The sequence below is a fragment of the Papio anubis genome, chromosome 20 (assembly GCF_008728515.1).
Source record: "Papio anubis isolate 15944 chromosome 20, Panubis1.0, whole genome shotgun sequence".
NCBI classification, from domain to species: Eukaryota; Metazoa; Chordata; class Mammalia; order Primates; family Cercopithecidae; genus Papio; species Papio anubis.
The window spans coordinates 3,943,355-3,952,963 of record NC_044995.1 but is presented as its reverse complement, the minus strand read 5'-3'; positions in this window follow the sequence as shown (position 1 = coordinate 3,952,963).

Sequence of the window (9,609 nt, the reverse complement as noted above, 5' to 3'; positions counted from 1 at the left end):
CACCTTGTCCTCCCCTCCCCCAATCTACGCATTCATTCAGCAATAAATGAGCCTTTGCTGTATGCCAGACCCAGTTCTAGACTCTTGCAGCCTTGATAGAAAGTAAAACAAAACTCCTGCTTTCCCAGAGGGTCGCTCTGGCAGGGGAGAGATTCAGGAAATAAAATAATGAACATGCGCTGTCTGTCAGATGGGGATAAGTGTATTGGAGAAATGGAGGGGAGTCGAGAGTATCGGGGGACTGAGATTTTTAATTAGAGAGGGCAGAGAGGTCCTCGCTGAGAAGGTGACAAATGAGCAAAGACTTGAAGGAGGGGAAGAAGGAAGCCTTGTGGGGCTCTGGAGGAAGAGCATTCCAGGCAGAGAGAATAGCAAGTGCAAAGGCCCGGGGCAGGAGCATGCCTGGCACATTCAAGGAGCAGCAAGGCGGCTGGGCATGGTGGCTCACGCCTGTAATCCCAGCACTTTGGGAAGCCAAGGCAGGCAGGTCACTTGAGGTCAAGGGTTCAAGACCAGCCTGGCCAACATGGTGAAATCCCATCTCTATTAAAAATACAAAAATTAGCCGGGCATGGTGGTGGGCGCCTGTAAATAAAGAGAGACTCAGGAAATAAAATAATGAACATGCGCTGTCTGTCAGATGGGGATAAGTGTATTGGGGAAATGGAGCAACTGGGGAGGCTGAGGCAGGAAAATTACTTAAACTGGAAGGCGGAGTTTGCAGTGGGCCAAGATCACACCATTATACTCCAATCTGGGTGACAGAGCAAGACTCCGCCTCAAAAAAAAAAGAGCAGCAAGGAGGCCAGTGTGGTGGAGAGAGTGGGGAAGCAGGAAAGGGTGGGTGGGTGTTGATGTCAGGAGATGGACGGAGGGGCACGTGGCGCAGGGCCAGGAAAGGCACTGCTGAGACTGTGGCTCTGGGAGGCAGGGTGCTGTGAAAGGCTGAATAACGGGCCCCCAGTGACGTCTACATACTAACCCCTATGAATGTTACGTTATATGACAAAAGAATGCAGCTGTGATTAAGTTCAGCATCCTGCTTTTGGGAGATTATCCTGGATTGCCCTGGCAGGCTCTTCATGTAATCACACAGGTCCTTATAATCAAGAAGGACACAGGAAGCGTAAGTCAGAGGGGCTATGACAACAAAGGAAGCAAAACCCTTTGAAAATGGGAAAAGGAGCCGAAAGTCAAGGCAGCACTTCAGAGTCAGAACAATTCAGTGTGAGAAAGATTCCGTGGGCCATTGTGAGGGTTGAAGACAGAAGGGGGCCATGAGCTAAGGAATGCAAGAAACTTCTAGAAGCTGGAAGAGGGCCAAGCTCGGTGGCTCACGCCTGCAGTCCCAGCACTTTGGGAGGCCAAGGTGGGAGGATCACTTGAGGCCAGGAGTTGGAGACCAGCCTGGGCAACATAACAAGACCCTGTCTCTAAAAAAAAAAAAATCAGAGCCAAGTGTGGTGGCTCACGCCTGTAATCACAGCACTTTGGGAGGCCGAGACAGGGGGATCACTTGAGGTCAGGAGTTCAAGAACCAGCCTGGCCAACAAGGGGAAACCCCGTCTCTACCAAATATACAAAAATTAGCCAGGCATGGTGGCAGGCGCCTGTAATCCCAGCTACTGGGGAGGCTGAGGCAGGAGAATCGCTTGAACCCAGGAGGCGGAGGTTGCAGTGAGCCAAGGTCACGCCATTGCACTCCAGCCTGGGTGACAGAGCGAGACTCTGTCTCAAAAAAAAAAAAAAAAAAAAAATCAGAATTGGGGAAAGGCAAGAAAATGGATTCTCTTCTTAGAACCTCCAGAAAGCAACAGTCCCGCTGAAACCTTGGCTTTAGTACAGCAAGGCCCCTTTTGGATTCTTGATCTCCAGAACTGTAAGATAAAAAAACTTGTGTTGTTTTAAGCCACTGAACTTGTGGCAATTTTTTACAGGAAACGGGAAACTAATACAGAGGATGAGGAAGAAATCACAGAAGGGGAAGTTGCGTCTCATGCTGACTCAGTATGCAAATACTCCCTGGAAGACTTCTCCATCCCCAGACCACTCTAGACACCCAATGCCTGGGCCTTTGACCGCCTTGCTAAGATGGTCAACCAGGTCAGCCAGGTAGCCAGGGCCCAGGGCTAGAAGTGTGAGGGATTCCACCTTTTCTCTCTCTTCTTTTTTTTCTTTTTTGAGACAGAGTCTTGCTCTTTCGCCGAGGCTGGAGTGCAGTGGCGCGATCTCAGTTCACTGCAACCTGCGCCTCCCAGGCTCAAGCAATTCTCTTGCCTCAGCCTACCACGTAGCTGAACTGCAGGTGCACACCACCTCACCCAGCTACTTTTTGTGTGTGTGTGTGTGTTTTCAGTAAAGACGAATTTCACCATGCTGGCCAGGCTGGTCTCGAACTCCTGGCTCTGCAGGCAGGAGGACTGAAATCCATGGTGGCAAATGCCTGTAATCCTAGCACTTTGGGAGACCAAGGCAGGCGGATTACTTGAGGTCAAGAGTTCAAGGCCAGCCTGGCCAACATGCTGAAACACTGTCTCTACTAAAAATACAAAAATTAGCCAGGCATGGTGGTAGGTTGAGACAGGAGAATCGCTTGAATCCGGGAGGCAGAGGTTGCATTGAGCCGAGGTCATGCCACTGCACTCCAGCCTGGGCAACAGAGCAACACTCTAGAACAAAACATTGACAGAATTCGGTTCTGGTTTGGATACAGGGGATTGGAGAGAAGAGTGTGCCAATCATTGGTTTGTTCATCATTTCAATGAACATTTATTGAGCATCTGCTGTGGACAGCCCTATTCTAGGCTCTGGGGAGACAGCCATGAACCAGACAGTGATGCCTGCTTTTGGAGAGCTGACCTGCTAGTGGGAGAAAGGCCACAGACAAAGCACATGGAACACAATGTCAGGGGTGATGAAGCTGTGAAGGAATGGAGCAGATGCTGGAACTGGCATGCTGAAGAGGTGCTGGAGAGGGTCAACTCCTGGGGGACTGCTTCGAGCAATGGGAGGGTGTGGAGCAGGAGTGTTGCACACACTGCGACTGGGCCAGGTTTGCAAGAGAAATCAAAACATGGCCACACAAACACTTCTGTGTAAATGTTCACAGCAGCACTATTCACAATAGCCAGAAAGTAGAAATAACCCAAATGTCCATGAGCAGATGAATGGGTTTTTTGTTTGTTTTGTTTATGTTTTTGTTTTTGTTTTGAGACAGTCTCACTCTGCTGCCCAGACTGGAGTGCAAAGGCGCAATCTTGGCTCACTGCAACCTCCACCTCCTGGGTTCAAGCCATTCTCCTGCCTCAGCCTCCCGAGTAGCTGGGACTTCAGGCGTGCACCACCATGCCCGGCTAATTTTTGTATTTTTAGTGTAGACGCGGCTTCACCATGTTGGCCAGGCTGGTCTCAAACTCCTGACCTCAAGTGATCCACCTGCCTCGGCCTCCCAAAGTGCTGATTATAGGCATGAGCCACTGCACTCAGCTGGATATGTATTTTTTAAAATAGAGATGGGGTCTCACTATATTGCCCAGGCTGGTCTTAAATTTCTGGGTCAAGCAATCCTCCTGCCTCAGCTTCCCAAAGTGCTGGGATTATAAGCATGAGCCATCACTTCCAGTCAGGATAAATGAATAAACATATATGGTACAGTCAGCCTGGCACAGTGGCTCATGCCTATAATGCCAGCACTTTGGGAGGCCGAGGTGGACTGCATCACCTGAGGTCAGGAGTTTGAGACCAGCCTGGCCAACATGGAGAAACCCTGTCTCTACAAAAATGTAAAAATTAGCCGGGTGTGGTGGCAGGTGCCTGTAATCTCAGCTACTCAGGAGCTTGAACCTGAGAGGTGGAGGTTGCAGTGAGCCGAGATCGTGCCACTGCACTCCAGCCTGGGCGAAAAGAGTGAGACTCTGTGAGACTCTGTCAAAATATATATATATATGGTACAGTCATGCACCACGTAACATTTCCATCAACCACTGACCACATGTATGACAGTGGTCCTATAAGATTATAATACAGTTTTTTGTTTGTTGTTTTGTTTTGTTTGTTTGTTTTAGAGAAGGTCTCACTCTGTTGCCCAGGCTGGGGTGCACTGGCACAATCTCAGCTCGCTGCACCCTCCACCTCCTGGGTTCAAGTGATTATCCTGCCTCAACTTCCTGAATAGCTGGGATTACAGGTGTGCACCACCATGTCCAGCTAATTTTTGTATTTTTAGTAAAGTCAGGATTTCATCATGTTGGCCAGGTTGGTCTCGAACTCCTGACCTCAAGTGATCCATGTGCCTTGGCCTCCCAAAGTGCTGGGATTACAGGCAGGAGCCAGGACACCTGACTGTCATACCGTATTTTTACTGTATCTTTTCTATGTTTAGATACACGAATATTTATCATTGTGCTACAATTGCCTACAGTTTTCAGCGCAGCCACAGACTGTGCAAGTTTGTAACCTAGGAGCAATAGCCTGTACCCTATACCCTAGGTGTGTAGTAGGCTCTACCATCTAGGTTTGTGTAAACACATTCTATAATGTTCACACAACAATGAAATCGCCTAAGGACTCGTTTCTCAGAACATATCCTCATCATGAAGCGATGCATGGCTGTATTATCCAGTGGAACATTATTCAGCCATGACAATAAATGAAGCCCTGATACATACTGCAGCAAAGAAGACCCAGAAAACGCTGTGCTAAGTGCAAGAAGCCAGACGCAAAGGACTCCATATGGTAGGATCCCATTTCTATGAAATGCCCAGGTAATTCATCAAGACAAAAAGTGGATGTAGTAGTTGTTAGGGTTGGGAGGGAGGGCGGAATGAGGAAGTGACTGCTCGTGGATACAAGCTTTCTCTTAGGGGTGATAGGATGTTCTCAATTTTTTTTGTTGTTTGTTTTATTTTGTTTTGTTTTTTGAGATGGAGTCTTGCTCGTTCACCCAGGCTGGCATGATCTCAGCTCACTGCAACCTCCGCCTCCCGGGTTCAAGCGATTCTCCTGCCTCAGCCTCCCGAGTAACTGGGATTACAGGTGTATACCACCATACCTGGCTAGTTTTTGTATTTTTAATAGAGACAGGGTTTGTTGGCCAGGCTGATCTCGAACTCCTGAACTCAGGCAATCCGCCCACCTCAGTCTCCCAAAATGCTGGGATTACAGGCATGAGCCACTGCATCCAGCCATGTTCCCAAATTGATTGTAACTATGGCTGCACAACTCTGTGAATATACTAAAAGCTGTTGAAGTATACCCTTTATTTTGGTTTTGTTTTCGTTTTAAGAGACAGGGTCTTGCTCTTTCACCCAGGCTGGAGTGCAGTGGTTGCGATCTGGGCTCATTGCAGCCTCAACCTCCTGGGCTTAAGCAGTCCTCCTTCCTCAGACTCCTGAGTAGCTAGGATTACAGGCATGTGCCACCATGCCCAGCTAATTTTTGTATTTTTAGTAGAGATGGAATTTCGCCACATTGCCCAGGCTGGTCTCGAACTCCTGACCTCAAGTGATCTGCTTGCCTTGGCCTCCCAAAGTGCTGGGATTACAGGTGTGAGCCATGGCACTCAGCCAACATTGTATGCTTTACATGGATGAATTGTGTGGTATATGAATTACACCTCAAAACTGTTTAAAAAAGAGGAAAGGATGGAGACTTTCTGAACCTAATCTGGTTCAGAGGCTGCCAGATTTGCAAAATACTTTTAAAAAGAAAGAAATAAATGGGGTGGGGGAGGGAGGAGGAGTGGGGGGTGGGAAAAGGTGGAGAAAGAAAAGAAAGAGAAAGAAAAAAGAAAGGGAAAGAAAGCGAGGAGGGAAAGAGGGAGGAAGAGTGGAGAGAGAAAGCAGACGGGTTTGAGAATTCAGTCCTGAGTCTGCAGGAGGGGACAGCTGGAGACCGGGGTCGGGGTGTGGGAGTGGGGACAGTGAACATGAGTGCTCCTTGTAGCACCTGACTCATTGTCGCTCCAGAAATGTCACCTTCTTTCACTGTTTGGGGTTTGTGCTTATTGAGTCGTCACTATTGCCAGACTTGCTGCAAGACAGGGTCAGCTCTGAGCCAGCAGGGGGCAGCAGAGGACCACACAGACCCAAGCACAAGCGCGACAGCTACCTGGAGCCCCCCAATGCACCCACCCTGTCACTGCCCTTCTTTATCCCTCTGGGAACCCAGAGAGTCTATCCAGCTGCCCAAGCCCAAACCTGGACACCTTCCTCCCCGCTCACTGCAGGCACCAGGCCCTGCCCTCCAGGCCTCTTGAACTTGGCCTTCCCCTGTCCCTGCAGCCCAGCCCTAGGCCAGGCAGCTTCTCTCCTCTCCCTGCCCCAGCCTCCCACCTGGACTCCTCCCCACTCCCATTCTCCTACCACAAAGCAGCCCAAATGATCTTTCTAAAGTCCAAACTCAACCTAGCCCCTTCCTGCTCAAAACCATCCGTGGCTCCCCAGTGCCCTTAGAGTCCAAGCTCCTCACCACAGCCTCTAACACCTGCAAAGTCCAGGGGACGCTCAGTCTCACCTCTCAGCACCCACCACCCTCTCACCCTTGCCCCTGGTCTACCCTTGCCCCTAAGTCCACCGGATTTAACTTCTTTCTGTTTCCCCACACACTGTGTTCCATCTCACTTCCAGGCCCTTGCACACCCCCAGGCACACAGTTCCACTCTTCCTGCCCACCCCATTCACCCTCCAAGTCTCAACTCATCTCCTCCTCCAGGAAGCCCTCCTTGACTTCCAAGCTGGGTCAGATCCCTCCTGTGAGCTCACTCACCCCAGCCCTGCCCACTCTGGGCCATCACTGCCTGGGGACGGGTCTGTCCCACTGGACTATGAGCCCTATAAGCACAAGTGCTGTCTCCATCACTGAAGGGCTCCAGCACTGACCAGCACAGGGCAGAGGCCCAAGGAGTGTGGATGCTCGTTAAACACATCCTTCCCTTTTCCAATCTAGCAGTCCCCATTCATTCATTGACAAACATTTATTGAGCAATTACTATCACCAAACTCTGTTACATGAACTTGACTGGCATGAGAGAGGTGAAGATGAATCAGCCCAGCTCCTACCTTCAGGAAGCTTGAGGTCTAGTAGGGGAGATGACCTGGAACTAATGTAATAATAATAATTAATAATAAACATTATTGAGCACTTATTATACGCCATGCACTGTGCTAAGGGCTTTACATTTATTCACTGATAACCTCACAACTGTTCTGGAAGGAAGCTTTGCCATTAAAAGTAATGGCAAGCCAGGTGCAGTGGTTCACGCCTGTAATCCCAGCACTTTGGGAGGCCGAGGCGGGCAGATCACCTGTGGTTGGGAGTTGGAGACCAGCCTGACCAACATGGAGAAAACCCATCTCTACTAAAAATTAGCTGAGCATGGTGATGCATGCCTGTAATCCCAGCTACTTGGGAGACTGAGGCAAGAAAATCGCTTGAACCCAGGAGGCAGAGGTTGCGGTGAGCTGAGATCGTGCCATTACACTCCAGCCTGGGCAACAAGAGTGAAACTCCATCTCAAAAAAAAAAAAAAAAAGGAATGGCAAATTGGCAGGGTGCAATGGCTCATGCCTGTAATCTCAGCACTTTGGGAGGCTGAGGCGGGCAAATCACAAGGTCAGAAGTTCAAGACCAGCCTGGTCAACATGGTAAAACCTGGTCTCTACTAAAAATACAAAAATTAGCTGGGCGTGGTGGCAGGTGCCTGTAATCCCAGCTACTTGGGAGGCTGAGGCAGAAGAATCGCTTGAACCCGGGAGGTGGAGGTTGCAGTCAGCCAAGATGGTGCCACTGCACTCCAGCCCAGGCGACAGTGCAAGACTCTGTCTCAAAAAAAAACAACCACCTATAATCCCAGCACTTTGGAGGCTGAGGTGGATCATGAGATCAGGAGATTGAGACCATCCTGGCACAACACAGTGAAACTCCATCTCTACTAAAAATACAAAACTTAGCTGGGTCATGGCAGTGGGCTGTAGTCTCAGCTGCTTGCTCTCCGGGAGGCTGAGGCAGGAGAATGAAAGCTTGAACCTAGGAGTGGGAGTTGCAGTGAGCTGAGATGGTGCCACTGCACATTCCAACCCCCTGGGTGAGCGACAAAAGCCAAAAAAATATTATGGCAAAACCCGCCCAATTACTTTTTTACCAACTATACTATGAGGGTATTCCCATTTTGGAGATGAAATTGAGGTTAAGTAAGTGAAGCTGGCCAGGCACAGTGGCTCATGCCTTTAATCCCCTGACTTTTTTTTTTTTTTTTTTTTTTGGGGGCGGGTCTGAAGCTCTGTCGCCAGGCTGGGTGCAGTGGCGGATCTGGCTCACTGCAAGCTCCGCCTCCGGGTTCCATGGCTCCAGCCTCCCGAGTAGCTGGGACTACAGGCATCCGCCCTCGCTTGGCTAGTTTTTGTATTTTCTTAATAGAGGCGGGGTTTTCCCGTGTTAGCCAGGATGGTCGATCTCCTGACCTCGTGATCCGCCCGTCTCGGCCTCCCAAAGTGCTGGGATTACAGGCTTGAGCCACCGCGCCCGGCCTAATCCCCTGACTTTAAAAGGCAAAGGCAGAAGGACCTCTTGAGCTCAGGAGTCCAAGATGAACCTGGGTAACATAGTAAGACCCAGTCTGTACACATAAAAAAATTATTTATTTACTTTTATTTATTTATTTATTTTGAGATGGAGCCTCTGTCCGTCACCCTGGCTAGAGTGCAGTGGCATGATCTCGGCTCACTGCAACCTCTGCCTCCTGGGTTCAAATGATTTCCGGCTTATTTTTGTATTTTTAGTAGAGACGGGGGTTTTACCATGTTGGCCCCGCTGGTCTTGAACTCCTGACCTCAAATGATCCACTCACCTCAGTCTCTCAAAGTGCTGGGATTACAGGCGTGAATCACCACACTGAGCCAAAAAAATTTAAAAATTAGCCAGACGTGGTGGTGTGTGCCTGTGGTCCCAGCTACCTGGGGGACTGAATTGGAAGGACTACTTAACCCCAAGAGGTCAAGGCTGAGGTGAGCCGTGATTGTGCCACCACACTCCAGCCTGGGCGACAGAGCGAGACCCTGTCTCAAAAAAAAAAAAAAAAAAGGTGAGGTCACACAGGGTATCGGTGGACAAGCTGAGAACGAAACCAAAGTCTTTCTAACGCCGAAACTTTGTCTTCTGCTCATTCCAACCTGAAAGGAAGGTGAACCAAGATGAAACCAGTGCCCATTCAAGCGGGATCTGTGTGTCCAAGAAGAGCTGTCTGCCCTCTACAAAGGGCACAGAGGAGAGAGTGATGCTTAACCCAAAGGAGGTCTCGCTGATGGTGGAATTTCAGGCACTGTGTGTGCGTTTGGCCTAATTAGGTTGAGACCAATGTCCTTGACTGGAAATAAGATGCTCCTCCATGCCCATCCTTGGCTCCCAGGCTCTCCACCCAAGTTCTGCCCACCAGGGGACACTGCTTCCCTCTGCCACCTCTTCTTCCCACGAGCCCTGGTACACCCTACATTCTCAGGGCTGTGGCTCCTTGCTTTACAAATGAGTAAGTTGGTGGCAGGGAAGGAAGTGGGCTGGGCCATGACCAAGAGTCATTATGATTCACGGGGAAAACCCTGCCCTCCCGATTCAACT